Source organism: Taudactylus pleione, unplaced genomic scaffold (assembly GCF_031769625.1).
Source record: "Taudactylus pleione unplaced genomic scaffold, aTauple2 ptg000125l, whole genome shotgun sequence".
In the NCBI taxonomy this organism is placed as follows: Eukaryota; Metazoa; Chordata; class Amphibia; order Anura; family Myobatrachidae; genus Taudactylus; species Taudactylus pleione.
In genome coordinates, this window is record NW_028284527.1 from 4,198,702 (window position 1) to 4,225,600 (window position 26,899).

The following is a 26,899-nucleotide window of genomic DNA, read 5'->3' on the forward strand; positions in this document are numbered from 1 at the left end:
GTTCAAACAACAGTTTTTGTCCATTTTCTGGCGTTTGGGAGCAAATTGCTGATTGTCATTTGCTTTCATACCTTACCAGATTTTCATTCCAACCAATCAACTAGTTGGATGGTTGGACAGAAAATCTTTACGTGTGTATGCAGCTTATGGAAATCAGACTGAAATAGATCAAGCAGGGATTTGTAGGAAAGAAAGGTGGTAATGTGGTTGTAAACAATATGCTCACGGAGTTTGGAGGCAAAAGGGAGGAGAGAGATGGGTTTGTAGTTTGAGAGAGTGTTAGGAGAATGGGGGAAACAAGAGCTTGCTTGAATACAGAGGGGACAGTGGGCCTGATTCAGAGCTGCTCGTAAGCGGCCGCTCGTTCGCTCTGAGCGATGTTCGCACAACTGCGCATGCGTATGGGTTGTAATACGCATGCGCGAACCAGTCATTGCGGTCGGAAATTGTGTGCTTGCAAAATAGCAAATGCCTGCTAATTTGAGTGACAGAATGAGGCGTTTGTGGGTGGTAACAGGGGAAGGTGCATGAAAACGGGGAGTGGTGATCCGAACGCAGGCGTGCCAAATGGTCAAAACGGGCATTTTAAGAGTGTGCATAATTAACAAAGCGGCGTCATCGACCACGTCACTTGGTTCTCTTTTAGCCTGAACTGCTCGCATGATTGCGGTAGGAAAATCCTACCACAAGCACTGCGAGCAGTTCATACGCCTTTCGATGTACTCGATTAATCTAATAAATAGCGGAGATGACGTAGGATGTGAGCGGCCAGCGTTTTTTACAAAATAGCGAGCGCATGTTTCATTTGCTTGTTCAGACATAGAGGCGTCAACAGACCGCAAAGAGCGAGCGCTCTATTTAAATATCCGGCCCCTTTTTCTGAACGAGCGAGCGCAAATAGCGTCCGGCTCTGAATCAGGCTCAGTGTCTGATGAGAGAGAGATATTGAGGAGGTGGGCAAGATGGGAACAGGCAAAAGGAGAGAGGTAGTGGAGGGGGATGAAGATCTGATGAGGGCCATAACTTAATCTCCAGATACAGGGAAAAGAAGAAGTCAATGTTGCAGGACATTTGAGGTCCAGGACGGATCCAACACAGAGAGCTGCCGCAGAGCTCTACAACAACACAGGATCACTAACAAAATCTTTTGGTGTTGGAAGGAATTTATTAAAACAGCTGGTCGTTGTGCTATGACACTAAAGGTGCGTACACACTTGCCGATATTTTGGACGACATAACTATATCATTATCGTTCAGTCATTCACTATATCATCCAGTTTGTGCGCAAAACGATGATCGATAACGACCAACGATGCACGCTGCCACAGGTCGTTGGTCTTTGTCGTTCATCACCCGAACATGCAGGTTGTTGCATGTTCGGGAATGAGGAAGGGAGCCCAGCACTGAACGATATCGTTCATGATATTATTCAGTGTTTGTACTCAGTGTCGTTAACGATATTGAGCACACCCCTGCCGGGGACACACTAGACAATGTCACTCATGGAGCGAATTGTCTAGTGTGTATGCCCTATTAGAGGAAGATAACTCTTGTGTGTTACACACGGACATTAAGCAGTTCATTGACATTTTACATGATCCTCCATTTCTCCTTATCAGGTCTATACTTATAGATTTCATCATTTACATATATCCAGCTGGACTTTAATTCACTTCCATTTATATGGTTCATATTTTATGTTCTATGTATGGTTTATGTGTCATTATTTTTATATGCTAGTTCATTGTATGATCAGCAGCGCTGATTCTATGTACTGTATATTCTAGACTGAACACAGATACATTATTGCAGATACTACTCAGTTGTTTTTACTGTGTAGCATAATATCTTTATTGTTACAATAAATTATTATAGTGTGTCAATTTGTGGCTGTTTCTATCCAGCACAGTTTTTTCTTTTTAACGTGTCCTAATGTATGGAGTCAATTTTAGATGTAAAGTAGGTGGCAAGGTCAAGGGCAGAGAGTGAGGAGGGGAGGCATGGAGGGGGTGAGCAGAGGACGAAGTTGAAGGTGGCAGGGAGATGCTGGGAGGACTGGGAGGAGACAAGGATTTTGAAATACAACTTTTTAGAGATGGAAAGGGCGGCACTGTACGATGAGAGCATAAATTTGAAGTGGTGGAAGTCTGCCTTCTAGCGCGATTTCCTCCACTTTGCTCGGCAGTTTGTGAATACGTTTGTAGGTATCTGGTGCATTTGAAATGCCAGGGTTGAGGTGTGGATCTGCGAGGGTGAGTAGTTATTGCCGGAGCAACAGAGTCAAGAGCAGAAGTAAGGGAAGCATTTTATAGGGAAGCAGCTTGTTCAGGGCAGGAGAGAAAGAGAAAAGGGGAGAGAAGTGAGTAGAGCAGGAAGGATAAGGAAGCAGTGTTAATAGCCTCATGTTACTTTTAGTGTTAGTAGCCTTAAGAGACAGAGGTGAGAGGGATAAGTTAAGAGAGAGAATGTAATGGTGTTACAAGTCATGGTCACGACTTGACCCTTTCTGACAGCTTTCCCAGGCAGGACTTTCCCTGTTGTTCCTGTTGCTAGGCGATCAGCATGCCTCAGGAAGTGATGTCTCATCCACAGGTGCAGCTTGATTAAGTGCTGCAGCCTATTTATACTCACTGAACTATTGTACCTGTGCCGACTATAGCGTGTCTGTAGATTTCATCAGCTTAGCTGCATGGGCAGCTTTTGTTATCTCCATGATATTGCTTCCATTCGGCTTCCCAGCCGACACCAAGCAGCTCCCGGGCTGCCAACATTCACCATACGGCTTCCTAGCTGCACCAAGTAGCTCCCGTGCTACCACCAATGTCCAAATGGCTTCCTAGCCACATCTAGCTTCTCCCGTGCTGCCAACATTCACCCTATATGGCTTCCTAGCTGCACCAAGTAGCTCCCGTGCTACCACCATTCTTCATTCGGCTTCTTAGCCGCTCCAAGTAGCTCCCGTGCCGCAAAATCACCACCATTGCCGCAACATTGGCACACTGGCCGCACCATCGGCTCTCAAAGCCATTTCCAAACTCTAGACTGTTTATCTACAGCTAATTGCCGCAACATTGACACCATCACCGCAACATCGGCACAATTTCTGCACCTTCGGCACACTTGCCACACCATCGGTACCATTGCCATACCATCGATGCAATTGCCAACTCATCAGAACCATAATATGTATCAGCTCTAATTGTACACTTCATCTCTTGAATTCCCTTGTACCTCTACTACCCCGAGCATAAGTCCAGGCAGCCGCCTAAGTACCGGTGAACGTATCATAGTTCTAAGGAAGCAACGGGCGGTTGTTTTTGGTGAAGATCTTACTAGCCGGGTTCTAGGGGTCTCACATGGTGCAGGCAGTGGGATTCATAACATTATAGTCGGCCCAAAACACAGGTACACTTGGAATTAGATACAGAGTCATATCAGCGTTATCTTCTGCATCATGGAGCAGGGTCACAGTCCTGCCCAGGTGCTTGCAGCCCAGATCCACACACTTACCCAGAAAGTCCAGGAACTCACTATACATGTTGTGGAAAACCATTCTCCTGTACATGCAGCTCCTCATCTTGAACCAAAGTTAAATTTGCCAGATGGTTTTCTGGGGATCGCCGACAGCTCTTAAACTTTCGGGAAAGCTGCAAGCTTTATTTCCGACTTTGTCCGATCTCTTCAGGGACTCAGTTGCAGCAAGTGGGACTGGTAATCTCTCTCCTTCAGGGGGATCCACAGAGTTGGGCCTTTGGACTGCCTTCAACCCATGCGGTATTTCAGACCATCGAGGCTTTCTTTACAGCCTTGAGTCCAAATTGTGTACCCTCAAAAAGGGTCAGAAGGTAGTGGAGGATTACTCATCAGAGTTCCGCAGATGGGCAACTGGCTCTAGTTGGAATGATCCAGCCCTACGTAGCCAATATCGTCTTGGTCTTTCTGATGCCATCAAGGACATCCTTGTTCAACATTCACCTCCTGTCCTTGGATGATCTTGTGCAACAGGCCATTAGGATAGACTGGTGGCTACGGGAACGTAAACAAGAACAAAATCTTCCCATCAAATCACCTCGTTCTCTGGAGTGGGTTCCATCTTCGGTCACAGAGGAACCAATGCAGATTGGGTCCTCTCACCTATCATCAGAAGAGAGATGCAGATGATGGTCCCTTGGCCTCTATGTGTATTGCGGTGTCAAGGGCCATACCGTGAATAATTGTCCACTCAGACCGGTAAAAAGACAGAGCCTAAGTGTTCAGGAGGATTTACACTTGAGTCTGGCATCTATTACTTCCAAGAATTCTGTTTTAGTCCCAGCAGTCATCCAACTCATTAATTCCACCTTGTCTACTTCAGCCTTCCTTGATAGTGGGGCGGCAGCCAATTTTATGGATTTTCATTTCTTTCGCACTCTGGAAGTACCAGCTGTCCCCTTGGAACAGAAAATTTTGATCTGTGGTCTGGACGGAGATTTGATTTCTTCAGAACATGTGAATTTTAGATGCCTCCTGTACGTTTTTTGGTAGGGTCTTTACACTCAGAGACTTTGTCTTTTTACCTCTTTCATTGTCCTTTGGCTCCAGTCATTCTAGGTCTTCCATGGTTTAGGGATCACAATCCTGTGATTAATTGGCAATCTGGTGAATAATCAAATGGAGTCAGACTTGTCAGAATCATTGCTTGACTATGCCTATTCGGTCCGTACTTTCTACGATTTCTGAGACATCTCCGGCCATTCCGCTTCAGTACAGGGATTGCGCTGATGTTTTTTCCAAAAAACTTGTAGCAGTCCTTCCTCTACATAAGTCTTATGACTGTGCAATCAATTTGATATCCAACGCCAAATTACCCAAAGGCCGGTTGTATTCCCTCTCAATACCGGAGGATAAAGCTATGACAGAGTACATCGAAGATGCCTTGACTAAAGGATTCATCCATCCCTCAAAATCACCACTGGGAGCTGTTTTTTTTCTTCATGGGGAAGAAGGATGAGTCTCTTCATCCCTTATTGATTAAAGGGGACTTAACAACATTACGGTAAAGAATTCATACCCATTACCTCTCATTCCAGTATTGTTCGATCAACTGCGTCAGGCTAATATCTTCTCCAACATTGACCTCCGAGGGGCATATAACCTGATTCGAATCAAAAGTGGAGACGAGTGGAAAACGGCCTCAGTACTCAGTCTGGACATTATGAGTATCTAGTCATGACTTTTGGCTTCTCTAATGCCCCAGCGGTTTTCCAGGATCTGATTAATGACGTCCTTCATTACTTTTTGGGGGTATTTATGGTCATGTACCTAGACGACATTCTAATTTTTTCCCAGTCACTGGACCAACATCATCAGCACGTACGTGAGGTTCTTCAAAGATTGCGGGAGAACCATCTGTACGCCAAGTTGGAAAAATGTGACTTTGACATCACTCAGGTCTCTTTTCTGGGATATACCATCTCGTCCCAGGGATTTTCAATGGATCAAGGAAAAGTTAAGGCTATACTTAAGTGGGACCAACCAACTTCACTTAAAGCCATCCAGCGGTTCCTCAGCTTTTCTAATTATTATCACTGATTCATAAAATCTTTTTCCAGCATAGTGGCACCCATTGTAAATTTGACCAAGAAAGGAGCGGATACCTTTAACTGGCCAATCGAGGTGATCCAGTCTTTTAAAACTCTCAAAGTTGCTTTCACTCAGGCACCTGTTCTTCAACATCCCAATCCTGACCTTCCTTTTATTTTAGAGGTAGATGCCTCAGATGTAGGAGCAGGAGCCATTGTCACAGAAAGCCCCAACGGATAGAAAGTTGCACCCATGTGCATTCTTTTCTCGAAATTTTCCACTGCTGAATGCAATTATGATGTAGGAACTCGAGAGTTACTAGCTATTAAATGGGCTTTCAAGGACTAGAGACACTGGCTGGAAGGGACCAAACACCAGATTTTGGTTCTTACTGACCACAAGAACCTATACTATATTCAGTCTGCTAAAAGGTTGAATTCCTGGCAAGCACGTTGGGTATTATTTTTTACCTGGTTCAACTTCCTCATCTCCTTCCATCCTGGTTCCAAGAACATCAAGGCTGACGCCCTATCCAGGAGTTTTGAACCAGTACAACAGATGTAACCAGTACAACAGACATCCAGGTCAGACGAAGCTATCATCCCAGACTCTTTCTTCCATTGTGCCCCGACTCGTAATCTGGTAGATCTGATTCGGGCATCTCAATCAGAGTCACCTCCGGAGAAGCCTTCTGGTCATTTGTTTGTGCCAGAGAAGTTTAGAACAGAAGTTCTGCTGGATTTTCACGTTAGTCGAGTTTCTGGTCATCCAGGTATCAGTAAGACTTTGGAGTTACTCTCCCGTTTTGTTTGGTGGCTGTCATTGACTAAAGATGTGCATGAATTTGTCTTGGCATGTATGTGAGGTATGTGCTCAGAATAAGACACCTCGGACAGCTCCTTCGGGTCTGTTACTTTCACTTTCCATACCCAGGAGACCCTGGACTCACATCGCCATGGATTTTATCATTGATCTCCCAATATCTGCTCGATGTTCTGTTATTTGGACAGTGGTGGACCAATTTAGGAAAATGGCACACTTCATACCATTGCAAAAACTTCCTTCTGTTAAGGAACTTTCCAGCCTGTTTCTCCAACACATTTTCTACCTCAGGATCCACAGGGATACCTTGGGGTATAGGTCTTGGCTCCACAGCCATGGGCACCACAGAGTTAAAGATGTCCTCCCAGGATGCACTGGGCCCCCTCCTATACCCCGCCCCCAGGCCAAGGCACCTCAGTTTTCAGTAGGTGCCCGGCCGGGAAGCTGGGTCATTGCAGAAGGGGGCTGTGTAATAGCCCCTGAAGATCTTCAAGAGCGGTAGCATAGGACTGTCCAGCGGACATCCATGCTACCACTCCGACACCCCCGCCGGCGCCGACCACCGGTAGTGATCCGGGGAGCTCGGCGGGCTCTTGGGTGTTCCTGCTAGTGGAACCTCCGGGGGCCTGGGACTGTGGCCAGACCTACGGGGGGCAGCAGGTAAGCAGCGGGCGTCTGCGGTAGGCGCCCGCTGAATCACAGTCCTGCGTCCCCAGGGCTGGGGGCTCCTGGGGGACGGCAGTATAGTGGAGCCAGGCGGATGCCTGCGCTCTCCACTAGACCACCAGGGATACGGGGCTGGAGCGTTGTGGAACACGCTCCAGCATCCCGGGGGGTTAATGGCCTGCCAGGGGAGGATGCCTTCCCTGTAGCGCACAGGAGGCTCCTCCCCATCACTGCTGTCGGTGCCTTACATTAAGGTTTTGGCGGGCTGAGGCAGTGATCCTCCTCAGGCCCACCTCCCTTCATCCTCCGGCGGCCATTTTATGTATCCCAAGACGCTGTGGTGACAAGGGTGTGGAGCCTGGGGTGCCCCTTACATACCTCTCCTCCAGTAAAGGTCAGCGTATGTAGCGCTATCACTACCAGACTGTAAGTCTGTGTATGTGATAGTGCACTTAGTGCAGGGTTTTCTGCATGGTATGTGACTTTATGCTAGCTCTGTGTGCCTGATTTTTCTCCTGTCAGCCATTTTAGCTATCCCTATTTCTTCCTCCTGACCAGCCTCTCAGTGCCAGTACTGTCAGGGTAGGAATTTACCTCACAGTTTATGATTTATTTCTGTGAGAGGAGAGTCACATACCAGTATGTCCAGTGAGGACTCTGTTAGAGGAGCACCTCTCCTATTTTCCTGCTCCAGATGTAAAGCAGGTGTGGGGGAGGGGGCGGTACTCCAGGATGGGTTATGTGCTGCATGTTTGGCCGATCCTGGTAACTCTGCTGTACCCAGCACCTCTCAGGAACCACCTTGGGCTTGTTTTGCACAAGCCCTGACTGTTCCTGTAAATAGGCTTGCAGCCCCTCCTACGTTTCCACAATTGGGGTTTGCACAGCAGGCGGTAGTCCCGCCTCCTGTTCTGGGAGTTCCGGGACCGATAGTAATGCAGTGCCCCCCGCAACAGGTCCTTAATCAAGCTGACCCAGGTTTGTCTGATTCTGGGGTGCGGAGCACACAGCAGGATCAATCCAGACCTGCTAAAAGACCGTTATTGTCATATCCATCCGCTCAGGATGATGACGATGACGGGTCGTCTGATGAGGGCGAAATTCTAGATTTGTCGGACACTGACACTCCTCAAGCAGAGGCTAAGTCTAGTATTTACATTCCAGGCCTCATACGGGCAGTCCGTGCGGCAATGGTAATTACTGACGACAACTTACCTGCAGCGCCTACTCATGCTTATTTTAAAGAGGTTAAAGGAACTGCAGCAGTTTTCCCCCTATCTGGTCAGCTAGTTGATCACATGGAGGAGGCCTGGAAATCTCCAGGAAAAAGATTTCAACCTCACAAGCGTCTGGCACGTACTTATCCCTTTGCGGAAGATTATTTCACTAAATGGGAGTCTCCTCCTCAGGTGGATTCTCACGTTACGCGCTTAGTAAAGAGCGCAACTTTGCCTATGCCGTCTCTGTCTTCTCTGACGGATACTACAGACCGTAAGGTGGAGGTGTGTCTTAAGTCCATCTATTCCCTTGCTGGAGGAGCATCTAGACCAGCTATGGCTGTCTGCTGGGTGGCCCAGGCTATGGAAAGGTGGGCGGACGCTTTGGAGACATCATTCGCTTCGAGGGTACCAGCGAACAGGTTATGTTAGTGGGTAACCTTCAGGATTACGCTACGTACATTAACGAAGCAGCTTTGGATTTGAGCCTGCTTACTTCTAGGATTTCTGTGGCGGCTGTGGCCGCTCGACGCTCCTTGTGGTTACGTTCGTGGAGGGCGGACACTGAATCCGAAGAAAGGCTTGGAATGCTTACCCTACAATGGACAGGTCCTGTTTGGACCAGCCTTGGACAAAATAGTAGACACGTTGGCGGCTGCCAAATCTGCGTGTCTACCCTCAGCCACGACTCCGTCTGGGTCTAAAAATCCATCCTTTCGGCCCTATCGCCCTTCGGGAAAACCTAGGGTTCAGTCCTTTCCGAGACCTTCAGGTCCCAAAAAGACCACTAAGACCAAGAAGCAAGCTTGGAGTACCAGAGCTGCCAAGCCGGACGACAAACCTTCAGCCTGACGGGTTGGGCCTCCCCTTGGGGGATCCCAGGGTGGGAGGCCCTTCTGCAATACGCCCAGTGTTGGTTCAAAACCACCACAGACACTTGGGTACGGGAGGTGGTATCTCAAGGATATGCCCTCTCCTTCCGCAGAAGGCCTCCTCATCAGTTCTTTGTAACAGCAGGTCCTTCAGATCCAACGAAGGCTCTAGCGATCCAAGAGTCGGTGCGTTCTATGCTTCAAATGGGAGTAATAGAACCTGTTCCGTTATCCCTGAGAGGGACCGGATATTACTCCAACCTTTTTCTGGTTCAAAAAACAAATGGATCATACCGACCTATACTCAACCTCAAGTCCCTGAACAAGTTTTTAAGGGTCCCTCAGTTCCGGATGGAGACTCTGCGTTCTATTGTTTTAGCTATGCAGCCTGGGGATTTTATGGTGTCCCTGGATATTCAGGATGCTTACCTGCATATCCCCATTGCCAGGGTTCATCAGCGCTACCTCAGATTTACAGTGTTGGACCTCCATTACCAGTTTCAGGCCCTACCGTTTGGCCTTTCCACGGCTCCTCGGGTGTTCACAAAAGTAATGGCGACCATGGCGGCACACCTGCGGTTGCAGGGAGTTCGCCTGTTACCTTACTTGGACGACCTTCTGTTGTTGGCAGGGTCGCCACAAGTCCTTTGCAGCCATCTACAACTGACAATATCGGTATTGCAGGCTCACGGCTGGATAGTGAACTGGAAGAAGTCCTCTCTAATTCCTTCTCAGAGAATGGTCCATCTCGGGGCATTGTTGGACTCTCAGCAACAGAGGATCTTTTTGACGGAGGAAAAGATAGCCCTGTTGCAGTCCAAGATACGCAATGTTCTAAGCAGTCACCGAGTGTCTCTTCTCTCGGCGATGAAGTTACTGGGATCCATGGTGTCAACGTTCGACATGGTGGAGTATGTCCAGTTCCACTCCAGGACTCTACAAATGTTGATCCTGTCCAGATGGGACAGAAATCCCCGTCGAATAAAGACGCAGATGATCAGGCTCACTCCGGAAGTGCGCCTGTCTTTGACGTGGTGGTTACAAAAGTCTCATCTCAGCAGGGGACGTCCGTTTTGGATTTTGGATTGGGTCCTTCTAACAACGGATGCTTGCCTTCGGGGCTGGGGCGCTGTGACAGGCCCACATGTCTTCCAGGGCCGGTGGATGTTTGAGGAATCGAACCTGCCAATCAATATATTGGAAATTCGAGCAGTGTTCAGGGCGCTGCAACATGCAAGACCGTTCCTGCTAGGGAAACCTGTGCAGGTTCAGTCAGACAATGCCACCACGGTGGCTTACCTAAATCGTCAGGGAGGAACTCGAAGCCAAGCGGCTCTAAAGGAGGTGTCCCGCATTCTAACTTGGGCAGAAGGCAATCTGCCGGCCATTTCGGCCGTCTTCATTCCGGGTGTGCTGAACTGGGAGGCGGACTTCCTCAGCCGCCACGATGTACACCCGGGGGAATGGTCTCTTCATCAGGAGGTGTTCCAACTCCTGGTGGACAAGTGGGGTCTTCCCGAAATAGACCTCATGGCCTCCAGACACAACCGCAAGCTGTGGGCGTACGGATCCCGAACAAGAGACACGGGAGCTCTCCTGGTGGACGCTCTGTCGGCACGGTGGAACTTCCAATTCGCGTACCTGTTTCCTCCATTCTCCCTGCTGCCTCGAGTAATTCGAAAGTTCAGGCAGGAAGGAGGCAAGATCCTGCTGGTGGCCCCGGCATGGCCCAGAAGGAGTTGGTACTCGGATCTCCAGTGTCTATCCATCGACACTCCTTGGCTGTTACCTCAGAGGCCGGACCTATTGTCTCAGGGTCCTTGTCTCTACCCAGACCTGAGTCGGCTATCTTTGACGGCGTGGCTCTTGAGGCTTCCCTCTTGAGGTCCAAGGGTTTCTCTAGAGCGGTGGTCAATACCATGTTACATGCTCGTAAGCCGGCTTCAGCTAGAATTTACCACAGGGTGTGGCATACCTATTTTGAGTGGTGTCGCCCTAAAGCGTACAATCCTCGCGAGTTTAGAATATCGAGAGTGTTGGCTTTCCTTCAGGCAGGCTTGGATTTAGGTCTACGCCTTGCTTCACTGAAGGTGCATGTTTCTGCCATGTCGGTTTTGTTTCAACGAAGGATTGCCACGCGGCCTGATATCCGTACCTTTATGCAGGGTGTTCTTCGCATCCAGCCTCCCTATGTCCATCTGGTAGCTCCATGGGATCTGGCTGTGGTCCTGAAGGTGCTACAGGATCCTCCATTTGAACCTCTGGGTTCTGTGGATCTGAAATGGCTTACGGCAAAAACAGTGTTCCTTCTGGCTATTGCTTCAGCCAGAAGGGTGTCGGATTTGGGGGCTCTTTCGTGTCATCCCCCATTTCTAATTTTTCATTCGGACAGGGCGGTACTTCGTACCCGTCCCGAATTCCTTCCTAAAGTAGTGTCTAGTTTCCACATTAACGAGGAAATTGTGGTCCCAGCCTTTAATTCATCTGATCTCTTAGCTGGTGAGGCTTCTTTGGATGTGGTACGGGCTCTGCGGATTTACGTGGACCGCACCAGTTCTTTGAGAAAATCGGACTCTTTGTTCGTCCTATATGGATTTCATAGGAGGGGTTGGCCTGCCAATAAACATACTTTGGCATGGCGATCTCTGAGGCATACACTCACGAGGGACTCCCAGTGCCACCCTCTGTGAAAGCTCATTCTACAAGATCTGTGGGACCTTCGTGGGCAGCTCGACGTGGTGCCTCAGCTCTTCAGCTTTGTAAGGCGGCCACGTGGTCCTCTGTCCATACTTTCGTCAAGCATTACGCCTTTGACACATTTGCTTCTCAGGATGCTTCCTTCGGGCGGCGGATTCTCCTCTCAGCACAGGAGCGTCCCCTCCCTTGAAGGATACTGCTTTGGGACATCCCCAAGGTATCCCTGTGGATCCCTAAGGACCCTGAGGTAGAAAACAGGAGATATGGTAAGAACTTACCTTTGTTATCTCCGTTTCTACGAAGTCCTTAGGGTCCACAGGGCGCCCGCCCTGACGCCCTGTGCTTCTGTAAGGGGGTGTTCTGGTCACCAGTTTCTGTCTCCCTTTTCTATGAGCATGTGAATCTTGTGTGTTCCAGACTTTCTTCTTCCTTTTTCCTCTCTCCCGGCCTATGGCTTGATACTAAAACTGAGGTGCCTTGGCCTGGGGGTGGGGTATAGGAGGAGGCCCAGTGCATCCTGGGAGGACATCTTTAACTCTGTGGTGCCCATGGCTGTGGAGCCAAGACCTATACCCCAAGGTATCCCTGTGGACCCTAAGGACTTCGTAGAAACGGAGATAACAAAGGTAAGTTCTTACCATATCTCCTGTTTTTTGGGTACATGGTTTACCAATGGATATTGTGTTGGATCAAGGATCTCAATTTGTTGCACAGTTTTGGTGAGTGTTCTGTACTTCTCTGGGCATTGATCTTAGTCTTTCTTCAGGTTACCATCCACAGTCCAATGGACAGACTGAGCACGTTAATCAGTGTCTGGAACAGTATCTATGCTGTTATGTTTCCAGGTGTCATAATGATTGGGTATCGCATCTGCCGCTTGCTGAGTTTGCTTTTAATAATTCATGTCACTCTACATCTTCAGTATCACCATTCTTCTGTGTTACAGGGCAACATCCAAGGTCAAATGCCTTTGACTCTGGATCACCAGCTTCTTCTTCTGTCTCTGGGCTCTGACATATTTGGGGTAAGGTTCATCAAAGCCTTCGGAAGGTATCTCTATGCTCCAAAGAATCTGTTGACAATCATCGGAGGTCATGTTGTTTTAAGAAAGGTGAACTGGTTTGGCTCTCCACCAAAAACATCAAGCTCCGTCAGCCTACACAGAAGTTGGGTCCCAGATTTATTGGTCCATTCCAAATTATTTCACAGGTGAGCCCAGTAGCCTTCGAACTTCAATTGCCCAACTCTCTCCATATTAATAATACTTCCCATTGTTCTTTGCTTAAACCAGTCTTCTCGTCAGCCAAGTTCAGATCTAGGTTCTCGCCCAGGCCTGCTTCAGTTATGGTCCTTGGTCAACATGAATTTATTGTGGAGAAAATTTTGGACTCTAGATTATCCAGGGGTCGTCTGCAATTCTTAGTCCACTGGAAGGGCTATGGGCCAGAAGAACATTCCTGTGTTCCTGATACTGCATTACATGTTCCCAGGTTAAGAAGATGTTTCTTTCAGGATTTTCTGGATAAACCAGGTTCTGGGGGTTATTTGAAAAATGGGGGTGTATCTCCTCAATGGCGTTGGGGAGCAGAGGGCGGGGAGAGTTATAAGAAGGGTGCGGAAAAAACAAAATAGGGTAAATGTATCTCTAAGGCTGCCACAGACCTCTGTGATCCCTTTCTAGATCACTAGGGTAATTGAAATAGTTTGTGAATTGGGTCTTATAGGGTGCACAGATGGTGTGGTTTACCAAATAGGTGGTGTTGTATATATAGAATAAATAATTGTTACATGAATGATTAGATAATACGTGTTTAATATATTTTGATAAAATAAAGCAGAGTGAAAGGTTCACATTTATACGCAAATTACCATAAAAACATGATTAAGTATACACTGGAAATGTGAATAGCAGCAATATAGCAATTGGAGGCTACATATGTACGAATGTGTCCAATGGTGGATCGCTATGATGTAAACCAAATGCCAATATAAATTGTAATCCACGGAGTATACTCCAATGCTCAATGGAAAAAACTGGAATGACTTGAGATTTGTTTGCAAATTATAAATAGTTCTTTTGTAAACAGGTAATGTCAGAATGGTTTGTAGTTTTCACAGAAAAGCGGTAACTGATGAGTTTATTAAATTAAAATGCCATTAAAAAGAAAGGCCTCTGGTTGTCACAAGTCACATATGATTGCAGGTTAAAAAAGGTGATAAGCGGCCATAGAAAAAATATATAAAAAAGGGGGGAAAGGTAAAAGAAAAAATGAAAAAAAAAATAGGGTTTAAAAATGGAAAAAAACAAAAAGGTTTAATAACGAAACAATGTCCTGGGGTGTGCACACCTCCTACCTTGCTCCATATCTACTTATCCAGCAGGTCAAGGGGATGCTTTCAATGGTCAGATGAGGACTTGATCGTCACACTGCTGCTGCAGTTGATTCTCATACTGTGTCTCCCGTGCTGGTGAGTTCCTGCGTTCAATGACTGAAATCCATGTCTGAAGTGCAGGTGGCTTGTAGCGGCAGGGGGCCGGTGTAGGCGGTTAAGCTGTAGAGGCAGTCCCATCCGGTAGAGGGGAGTCCCGTCCGGCAGAGGGGAGTCACACCAACTGCCAGTGAGTCCCAGCCAGTGATGTTTGGCAGCGTGTGAAATGACCTTTCACTCTACTTTATTTTATCAAAATATATTAAACACGTATTATCTAATCATTCATGTAACAATTATTTATTCTATATATACAATACCACCTATTTGGTAGACCACACCATATGTGTGCGCCCTATAAGACCCAATTCACAAACAGGTTCTGGGGGTTACCCCACGTCAAGGGGGGGTACTGATACAAGTCGCGGTCACAACTTGACCCTTTCTGACAGCTTTCCCATGGCAGGAGAGAAAGAGAAAAGGGGAGAGAAGTGAGTAGAGCAGGAAGGATAAGGAAGCAGTGTTAATAGCCTCAATGTTACTTTTAGTGTTAGTAGCCTTAAGAGACAGAGGTGAGAGGGATAAGTTAAGAGAGAGAATGTAATGGTGTTACAAGTCACGGTCACGACTTGACCTTTTCTGACAGCTTTCCCAGGCAGGACGGGGTTACTTCTGTTGTTCCTGTTGCTAGGCAATTGGCATGCCTCAGGAAGTGATGTCTCATCCACAGGTGCAGCTTGATTATGTGCTTCAGCCTATTTATACTCACTGAACTATTGCACCTGTGCCGACTATAGCGTGTCTGTGGATTTCATCAGCTTAGCTGCATGGACAGCTTTTGTTATCTCCATGATATTGCTTCCATTCAGTTTCCCAGCCGACACCAAGCAGCTCCCTTGCTGCCAACATTCACCATACAGCTTCCTAGCTGCACCAAGTAGCTCCCGTGCTACCACCAATCTCCAAACGGTTTCCTAGCCACATCTAGCAGCTCCCTTGCTGCCAACATTCACCATACGGCTTCCTAGCTGCACCAAGTAGCTCTCGTGCTACCACCAATCTCCTAACGGCTTCCTAGCCACATCTAGCAGCTCCCGTGCTGCCAACGTTCACCATACGGCTTCCTAGCCACACCAAGTAGCTCCCGTGCTACCACCATGCTTCATTCGGCTTCTTAGCCGCTCCAAGCAGCTCCCATGCCGCAACATCGGCACCATCACCGCAATATCGGCACACTTGCCACACAATCGGCTCTCAAAACCATTTCTAAACTCTAGACTGTTTTCCTATGGCTAATTGCGCAACATCGACACCATCGCTGCAACATCGGCACAATTTCTGCACCTTCGGCACACTTGCCACACCATCGGGACCATTGTCATATCATCGATGCAATTGCCAACTCATCAGAACCATAACCTGTATCAGCTCTAACTGTACACTTCATCTCTTGAATTCCCTTGTACCTCCGTGTGAGCCTTTACTACTCCGAGCATAGTCCAGGCGGCCGCCTAAGTACCAGTGAATGTATCATAGTTCTAAGGGAACAACGGGCGGTTGTTTTAGGTGAAGATCTCGCTAGCCGGGTCCTAGTGGTCTCACATAGAGCAGGCAGTGGGATTCATAACAAATGGTTAAAGAGGGGGAAATGGGGAATAGTGTAATAATAGATATCACAACGGTGAGTGAAAACCAGGTCGAGTGCCCACTTATATGGGAGGGTGAGGAGGTCCTTTGAGAGAGACCAAATGATGATGTGAGGGTAAGGAGTTTAGAAATAGATGATTCTGTGGGGATATTAATAGGGATGTTATAGCCCAACATGTAAAAGAGGTAGGGTTACCTGTCTGAATGTCCAGAGGGCCTGATTCAGACCCGCTCGCGAGCGCATAGTGCTCACAAGCAGGTCAATGGTGGGGTGCTGCATGCATGCGCAAGCCCCGGAGTGAGAGAGAAATTCTCTTGCTCCAGGGCTCACTACAAACAGGGCGGCTGATCGACAGCTCGCCCCATTTTGTAGGCGGGGAGGAGGGGTGGCTGCACAAACGGAGGCGTTCCCGAAGGAACGCCTGCCATTTGTGGAAGGCACCACTGACATCACCAGTGATGTCAGTGGAGAGCTTCCTGCTCTGTTAGAGCAGGAAGCTCTCTGGGGCTTGCGATGGATGAGACCCTACCATAAGGGTCTCGTCGCAAGCCGCGATGGTCGCGATGGTCGCGACCATCGCTACCATCACCTGGCCGCTCGCAAAAGCTGTGGGTGGCCACCCACAGCTTAGCAAGCGCCAGGAGGCCACAACAACAAAAAAAAAACAACGGCTGATTCAGAGCGAGCGCTCTTCAATAGCGTCCGGCTCTGAATCAGGCCCAAAGTCCGGATGGGGTAACTCCCGGACAGTACATGTCCATGAATCAATACAGCACTCTGGGTGTGGCGAGCTTCTCAGTCTCGCAAGATTCTGGCCTCCGCTGCTGCAGTACTTATATGAGTGATATATACTAGACAAAAAATGGTACTTAAGACCATTATGTACCATATTATTATAGTTCAATAACAAGTGTAAAGTAATGCACAAAAAACATAAACAAATGTATCTCAAAAGTCCAACTAGAAGGAACCAGAAATCATCATTAGTATCGGCACTTACATCAGCCCCATGCTATGAGATACAGTAAGTCTGAAGCAAGCTTCCCTTCCCTGTACACACAACTCAAAATCGCAAAGTTTCTGATACATGTCTACGAACACTCTCACAAGTCAGAGTGGTTACATGCTGTCACTTTGCCATCGCATAGTTCCTGTGAAAAAAAAAAGGCTCTATGTCACAGAAAGACAGATTTGGCCAAGATCTGTCCAACTCGTACTAAGATGGACATATGCAAAGATGCATAAATTCGCATGTGCGCATGCAAAATCTTGCCGTTTGTGTCCATGACGAGAGATCCATGAGATTCACAATCAGCCATATTCTGAGCATCTTACTACTGATGTTTCCTAAACAGAGTGCTGCTCACCATAATTGCATGGGGACAAATGAGAGTAGAGACATAGGGCAGGATGCATAGGCAAACGTAGGGGGGATTTCCATCTGCCTGGAAACCCCCCTCCCCAGCCCACACCATGACCACAATAGAAATAGTAATGTAATAGAATTTTACTATTGCTGCATGTTCTTCACAGTATCACAAATGAAATAATTAGCACCACCTGTGGATCTTTTAACATGTATCAGTCAGTAATAAATAACCTGTGCACCAACTAGGAGATCTGGAAAACATGCACTGTTAGGGATGTGCTGCTATAGAGCAAAATATGTACATACAGTATATGCCCGAGGCAGTGCTAGGTTATTCTGCTGCTCCCCCAGACTCCCGGACTTGTTCCAATAGACTGGAATGGTGCCCACATCTAAAATAATAACATTCAGCTCAGGCAGGATGGCCCTACTGCCGAATCTAATGGCTTACTGTGATCACTGGTCCTGTATATGCTGGAATTATGACACACGATATACTTTGAATGACGCATATTAAAGCTGGTTAAGTGCTAATTCTACCCTCTTCATGGACTGGCCAAACTCACTCTAAAATCAAGCATTTGGAAACCCCCTCTAGAAATCATGTGTTTGCCACTGGGGTGGGATGTATTAGGCATCTCATTTTGAATACAATGCACCCAGCCACTGATCGCATGCATAGCAGCGTTTATTAACGCAATATGCATGTAGATTTGCTTTTAAAAAAGCAAAGGACATCTCTTCCAATAAGAGCTGTACGTTGCAGTGTGAGGACTTCCATACAGGGGCGTATCTACCCATTGGCCAGGATGTTACCCGGTGGACTACATATGGGTGGACTACCCCGCTAGTCCCCCGGGCCCTAAGTGTAGGTCAGACCACAGTGAGAGCGGTCTACCCTACACAGTTTACAAACACACAGCCTCCAACGACGGCTGTCTGTTTGTTATTGCAGCCAGCCAATGAGAGTCTGACAGACTCTCATTGGCTGCTGCATCCACAGAGGGAGCCAGCTGGAGCTCACTCATGAGCTCCACCTTCCGGCTCACCCCCGCATCGGGTGATGGGAGAGACGTCATGATGTCTCTCCCATCCCATAGTGCAGAGCGAGAGCGGGCCCGGAGGAGTGGACAGCGGCGGTCATCGGCAGGAGCGGGGATCAGGTAAGTTGCTTTTTTTTTTCTGGCACAGCACAGTAGGGGAGTGTGGCTACTAGGGGGCAATATATAAGGGGTGGCCACCACTGGGGGCATACTGTGGGGGGATTGGACGCTACAGGGGGCACTGTATTGTGGGGGCCACTACTGGGGGCACGTTATGGGGGGGATGGCTGCTACTGTGGGCACTGTATAGGGGGGACTACTACTGGGGGCACTGTATATGGGGACTACAACTGGGGGCACTGCATAGGGTGGACTACTACTGGGGGCACTGTATAGTGGGACTACTACTGGGGGCAATGTATAGGGGGGACTACTACTGGGGGCTCTGCATATGGTGGACTACTACTGGGGGCACTGTATAGGGGGATTACTACTGGGGGCAATGCATAAGGGGGACTACTACTGGGGGCACTGCATAAGGTGGCCTACTACTGGGGGCACTGCATAGAGGAGACTACTACTGGGGTCACTGCATAGGGGGGACTACTACTGGGGGGCACTTCCTGAAATTATGGGGGGCGCCAGTCCATTACCTTGCCAAGGGTGCTCGGGTCCCTAGATACACCCCTGCTTCCATAGTTTATGACCCGGAAGTCCTACTATGCATGTGCGGCTGTCGGCTAGCGCATGAACAAGCTGTGGGGGACCTTGGGAGGAATACTATTGAATATCGCTCTAAGAATTATCCAGAAAGAAATTCATGGGTTTCTATAGATGGCGTTGCCTATCAAGTGCAAGCTCCAAAAACTTTCACTTGATACATATGGTAGTTTTTGGTGTTTTTTTACCGCATTTTGCCGTTAGTACATCCCGTCCAAGTTCTGAAAAGAGTTACCGAAGAATGAGCCATCTATCCTTGCAGCCGTGTAAGTGTGTGAGCATTACTGCTCATTCATATGGTACAGAGGTCATTCCACTGTACCATGCTATATTATGTATGTATGTATACATAAATAAAACAAAACGTTATAGCTCAAGGCTTGTTTTATCATATTATATTAAACTGCCAATCATCAAATGAGGGCTTATAACCAAACAATGAAAATAATAACATTTGGTGGTGGGGGTGGCAAATACTGTTGTGTCTAGGGGTGCCCTGACACTTAAGTCCTTCCATTGCAGCAAATATTATTTTATTGGAAAAAGATATTAATGCCTTTAATAAGAATTCTGTTTTAAAACTGACTTGCAAAATCGCCAAAAGTCTGTGATTTTGAAAACCTGCAGCTCAATATATGTACCCTTCCCCCTTTTGGAATAAACTGTAAATGTAGGTGCGTGAAATAATACACTTACACAACCCCACAGTTAGACAGGAGGGATTAATAATAGAGTATTGAAATTAGTAACACATCAAATGACTATTGTCTACAGTTTTGTATTTAAAAAAAAATAAAAAAAAATTAAAGATATATAGATATATATATATATATATATATATATATATATATATACTGTATATATTAACTTGCAATTCTCATAACTGGCCATTTGGTGGCACTAGACAATAATTATTACTATTATGCTTTGTTTAGGTATAATGTTAATTGAATTCTAAGATGTCCTCTATTCTGCTAAAATTGGGTAAAATTAAATCACATAAGAAATCTGATTGAGAGCTATAGAGGTGGCCATAGCACATGGGATTTACGTAACAGCAGATGAAATATATTTTATCTACAAAGACTTAAACTAAAAGAATTACTTAAATGAAACAGATATGCAGGCATGTCATCCAGGTGTTTGCAGGGCAAATGCAGGACACTACCTCCCAATTTGCAGCTTTTGCTATGACTTTGAATAGCCTCACACCCTTAAATCATGATGTCCCTCTGTCCAGACGGGCAGGACTATTATAAATTGTGTTCCACTCAGAGTTGTAACTAGGCTTTTTGGTGCCCTGTGCCAGAGAGAGCATTGGTGCCCCCCCTCCATTTTTTAAATAGGGACATAAGATAGTGCACCTGAAAAGGGGCCATGGCCTCATGGGGATGGGCCAGGTAAGAGATAGGGGAGGCCAGGAGATGCTGGGGATAAAAGAAGAGGAAGCTACAAGTGAGGATGATAATAAACAGGAAAACTGACAGGCCCAGACAGTGCCCCCTGCCCTGCAGTGCCCTGTGCCATAGCACTGGTCGCACCACCCTAGTTACGGCTCTGGTTTCACTCACTGCAGTGAAAGCAGGTATGTAAGGTCTTTATGCTGATTTAGCCACATCTTACACTTATGACCCCCTACATCCGGAGAGATAAAACAATGGAGGGAAGGTTAGGGCAGGTAGGACATATTCTCAGAAATGTGAAGGTATACTTGGGATCAGACAGCTATTTGCCTGTTAGCTAATCTCATGTGGGTGCTTAATTGCGGAAACATACCTACTAATGATCATGATGATCAGCAGCATTAGCTACCCACATCTGTTTGGCTAATTTTGACCTTGACCCCTCCTCACTTATGTATGTAAAACTACTTTACTTTATTACTGTGTACAGTTAGGACATACCTCCCCACTGTCCCACTTTTGAAGGGACAGTGCTTATTTTTGAACACTGTCCCACAGCCCTCTGAGGAGGTGTGTTCAGGTAATGCACACCTCCCAACTGTCCCACATTCAGTGAGACAGTGCCATTTTTCTGGGACTGTGTAAACAGCGGGTGAATGGCTGCATGCGCATGGCACCTATTCACAGTGTGCTGGGCACTTCCCCACAGTGACATGTACGTGGGATGGTGTGAGGTGCCGCCCTTTTGCTCTGAGACTCCACCCCCTTTACGGGCACACGCCTTTGGCGTGCGCAATGTCCAATAGTTGGCAGGTATGGGTAATGTGACTTTCACATTTACTACCAACAGTGTCACGTCACATCTCTAGGATTTCTCCAATTTATTGTGAGGTGTAAGCAGGGCCGTAACTAGAGGAGTGTGAGCAGTACAGCTGCATAGCAGTGCCGACTGGAGCATCCAGACGGTCACAATGCTGCCCTAACAGCACCCTGGAGCATCCTGAGGATGCTCCAGGAATTGCTGTAATCACCCGGTGCCAGGTGCTGGGAGCACTGGCTACGGCACTGGGTGTAAGTATACACATTTGTTACTCCTGACATAAACATGATGCATAGGCTAGTGTTGTTGAGCTGTGCTTATCTTGAGGGGGAATCCAACTGAATATATGCATGTTAATGTGCTTTTCAATGTGTACTTGTTTTATAAATATATTAAGTGTAAATACATACAACTCTATTTGAGGTCTAGAGTTGGTGCTTCAAAGCATGTCACCTGCATAACCAGATTGGAGAGGGCCAGTACTCTGCATATATCGGGATGAGGGAAGATTTCCCCCTAACCTGGCTTCCATTGAGGGGCACCCACATTTGAAAGAGAGGGGTCTCCTCTTCAAAAGTGTGTGGCCCCTTGGTATTTGTTGTTATATTAGTTGTTATATGTTTCCTCATTTGGTTGGGAGGGCACTACATCAGGGCCGCAACTAGGGGGGGCTAGAGGTGCATGTGCACCGGGTGCCAGAATGCAGGGGGTGAAAAAGGGATGACTCACGGTGGCTTGGAGGCTGCAGAGTCAGAAAACGGCCATCCAAAAATGGCCGTTGCCAAGGAGGAGACAGATGCTAGAGGTCCTTACTGGACCTCCAGTGACTGTCTCCTCATTTGTGGCGGGCATTTTTGGATGGTCATTGTCAGCAGATTCCATGCGGACTAGTTGTCCGCATGGACTCTGCTGAAAACGGCCATCCAAAAATGTCCGCCGCCAAGGAGGAGACAGACACTAGAGGTCTGTTAGGCCAGCGCAAGTGCCAGGAGAAGATACTGAAAGCTGCTTCTTCTCCCGTTAAACCCCATGGCAACAATCATAAACCCCATGGCAACGAGCATGTAATGCCTGGCAATGAGCATAAACCCCATAGCAATGAGCATGAAACCCCCTGGCAACGAGCATGAAACCCCCTGGCAACGAGCATGGAACCCCCTGGCAACGAGCATGGAACCTCCTGGCAACGAGCATGAAACCCCCTGGCAACGAACATGGAACCCCCTGGCAACGAACATGGAACCCCCTGGCAAGGAGCATAAAACTCCTAACAACAAGCATGAAACACCCTGGCAAAGAGCATGGAACCCCCTGGCAGCGTGCATAAAACCCCTGAAAATGAACAGGTAATTTTAAATTAATTAGAAGCCTTACTGTGGGGCATAAAATGGTGTCAGGGGCAAATATGGAAGTGTCACTTTGGTAATAGGCATTATAGTGTGTGGCATAATGTGTAATGGGCATTATGGTGTGTGGAATAATGTAAGTCACTATACCAGGGACGTCTGAGTAGTGCACTGCCTTATGGAGGAGCAAGGACAAAATCCAGGTACAGGAAGGGAGGGGGCGCAAAATTGCTACCTTGCACCGGGTGACAGATATCCTAGTTTCGGTCCTGACTACATGTCCTATCGCCACATAATTACAGCTGAAGTCTTTGCTTTAAAAGTATGTGGTTCCTTAGCAGTTATTGGGCGGAATGCATGATGCATGGCATCTTGCACGCGATGCATCCCGCCAATCATCGCATGCATACCAGAGTAAATAATGCCAGTATGCATTAAAAACCCCCCACAAAGGACAACTCTCCTGGTAAAAGCTGTCCTTTGCGTTAGGAGTTCTGGGGTTATGACCCAAAAGTCTTTCTGTGAATTCATCGAGTGACGCACGTGCCATGGGGGTACTGGGAGAGATCCAATTAGAAGCCCACAGCCTTCTATTCACATCACATTCAATTGAATTGCCCCCATTATGGCATATTTCCCCAATACTGGCCAAAACACACATGGGGCGAGTCAAGCAATGTGTCGCCTTAGTTATTTTTTGGTGATCATCGGACAAAAAGAGTAAAGCAGCACACACAAAAAAAAATTCACAGAAGGAAGAATTTTAGGCCTAGATCTTCTCCATCTTGTGTCAATAAAATAAGGTGTTTCATCATTTAATGTGAAAGTTGTTCTAGTTTAAAAATTGGTAGACATTGTTGGGCTACCACTTTATTCCTACACATCACATCACAAGCGTTTAATCTAGAGATGAGCGATTTGGTTTTGTCTCAGATCTTCCTGCCAAGTTCGGATCTCAGAAAGAGGCAAAATGTCCAGTATAATCACGATGGTGAAAATAAACATTAACATTAGTCATTTTGGAAAGATAAATTAAAGCTGAAGCTGAACTGCATACTATTTATTATCACATTTGCTTTTAGTTAATTGTCTTCAAATTTTAATCAAAATACACATTTTTGGCCATTTTCTTGAAATGTACAGAAATGACCAAACCTTCAGCACTGAAGGGATAATACAGTACTCTTCAATATATATTAAATTATTATGCAAGAGTACTCAAATTAAGTTTAAGAATTGCATCAAATATGATAGAAAAATTGGATAATGGAGTTGGTCAATATTGAAAAACAGGAACATTTCCAAATATATAAAACCTGTAACTGTCCCTTAAAATTATGGAAATTTGGCAACTATGCAAATATATTCAACAGAAATATATCTGTAGATTGCATTTCATAATATACTGTAGATAATGTAGCATTTCTAACAACAGATAGTGTGCAACCCCTATTATAAATAATGTAGCCTCACTATCTGACCTACTTAGTATAGCCATCCTTGGTGAGTGACAGGCCTGCCTGTGCAGGGGAAGTGGTCAATTCCTCCTCATTACATTTTTTTTTAAAGTTTTTTAAGCTGTGTCTGTTAATTCAGCATTAACTGCTATTTTTTTTTTTTACTCACAATAATTTTTTATTTAAACCTTTTCTTAGGACGATAAGGGATGATTTTTTGTAGCATACTACAGTATTTTCAGTTTTTCTTTCTATGACTTTTACATTTAGGGGCCGAGGTATCAACAGGTTTTTTGCAATCAGGTTGGATGGGAGGCATCGAGGAACAGCCATTGTCAGACCTCTCCAGAGATGTTCAATTGGATTCAAGTCTGGGCTCTGGCTGGGCCACTCAATGACATTCACAGAGTTGTCCTGAAGTCACTCCTTTGATATCTTGGCTGTGTGCTTAGGGTCATTGTCCTGCTGAAAGTTGAATCGTCGCCCCAGTCTGAGGTCAAGAGCGCTCTGGAGCAGGTTTTCATCAAGGATGTCTCTGTACATTGCTGTATTTATCTTTCCCTCTATCCTGACTAGTATCCCAGTTCCTGCCGCTGAAAAACATCCCCACTGCATGATGCTTCCACCACCATGCTTTACTGTAGGGATGGTATTAACCTGGTGATGAGCGGTGCCTGGTTTCCTCCAAACATAACGCCTGACATTCACGCCAAAGAGTTCAATCTTTGTCTCATCAGACCAGAGAATTTTGTTTCTCATGGTCTGAGAGTCCTTCAGGTGCATTTTGGCAAACTCCAGGTGGGCTGCCATGTGCTTTTTACTAAGGACGGATAGCGGGAACAATTATGCCAGTAACCATAGTAGCCGTGTAAACCACAACCAATACACATAAAGGCTGTAAATAACAGCAACAACAAAATCACATATACAATCAAATAACAAAACATCAGAGATATTAGCTTAATCTATTACAAAGAGGTTCAATTTAAATTGGATAAAACTCTTAATTACCCCTCAGGCATAAAAGCACCCAGGTAATATTATTTGTATGTGCGGAGTGCCGCACATTAGGAGTGTACATTTATATTTATAAATATATCAGGCACCTGTTTGTCTGACCCCTTCCCCCATAAAAAAAACAAAACATGAGTGTTTCTGGACAATATATCTTAGTAAATCTTATTAAAAAATTAAATAACAATATGTTAGCTTTACTCATGCAAAGGCTGAACCTTAACACATTCTATTTGTGTTGAAAGCATGAGTTTTCATATTTCAAAATTAAATAACTAGGACTTTGACATTTTAACCTAAACAAATTAACTTATGTTGTTAATTCTACTTTACATATACTCACCAACTGGCTATGGACACAGAGTTATCCTCTGTCTCTCCCCGAAACTCAGGCGATGTCTGAGTATGTTAAAGAAACCTTGAAAAAGGGCTTCATCTGCACCCTCTACTTCCACGGCCTGGGCTGGATTCTTTTTTGTGAAGAAAAAAGATGGTGGACTTCGCCCCTGTATTGATTATAGAGGTGTTGAGACCTCTATAATCAATACAGGGGCGAAGTCCGCCATCTTCTGTAAAAAATCATTGTCCACTGCCTCTAATCACGTGTTAAAGGAACTACTGTTTTTACCAAAATCGACTTGAGAGATGCATAGAATTTGGGCCCTCATTCAGAGCCGGACGCTATTTGCGGTCGTTCGTTTAAAAACAAGGGGTGGCTATTTAAATGATCCGTACGCACATTGCAGTGTGTTCACACCTCTAAGTCTGAACGAACGAGCAAAACATACGCTCGTTTATTTGTTAAAAACGCCCCCTGGCCGCACGCATCCTACGTCATGTCCGCTATTTATTAGATTAATCGAGTACATCAACCAGCGTATGAACTGCTCGCTATTCTTGTGGTTGGTGTTTGCTACCACAAATTTGCGTGCAGTTCTGGCTATAAAATAACCCAGTGACGTGGTCAATGATGCTGCTGTTTTAAATATACACACCCATAAAACGCCCGTTTTGACCTTTAAGCACGCGTGCGTTCGGATCTCCACTCCCCATTTTCAAGCACCTTCCCCTGTTACCACCCACATACGCCTCATTCTGTCACTCAAAATAGCAGGCACTCGCTATATAGCGTACAAAGGATTTTCGGCCGCACTGACTGGTTCGCGCATGCGTACTAAAAAGCGTATGCATGCGCAGATGTGCAAACATCGCTCGGAACGAGCGTACTGCCGCTAACGAGCGGCTCTGAATGAGGGCCTTGATTCAAATTTGTGCCAGTGACGAGTGGAACACAGCCTTTAATACTAGGGATGGGTACTATAAATATTTAGTTATGCCCTTCGGCCTTTGCAACACCCCAGTCATTTTCCAACACTATGTCAACAAGACATTTCGAGACCTGCCCCCCCGAAATGTTGTTGTTTACTTGGATGATATCTTAATCTTCTCTCAAGATGTAGAGACCCATTATTCTCAAGTAAAGGAAGTACTTCTCAGTGTTACAAATTCCAGTGACCACTCCTAGGCCCTCATTCAGACCGACTCGCGAGCGGCTGTCCGCTCGCAAGTGGGTCGATGGTGTGCACTGCGCATGCACACGACGGAGGGAGCTCCGTCTTGCGCATGCGCGAGACGCGACGAGCGAAGGACTTTCCTTCGCTCATTGTGTCTGATCAAAGGGGGCGTGCTGTCGATGTTGATTGACAGCACGCCCCCTTTGGTGGGCGTGCCGGGGGCGTGTCTGCCAGACGGAGGCGTTCCCAAGGGAACGCCTACCGTCAGAAGCCGGCCCCACTGACATCACTAGTGATGT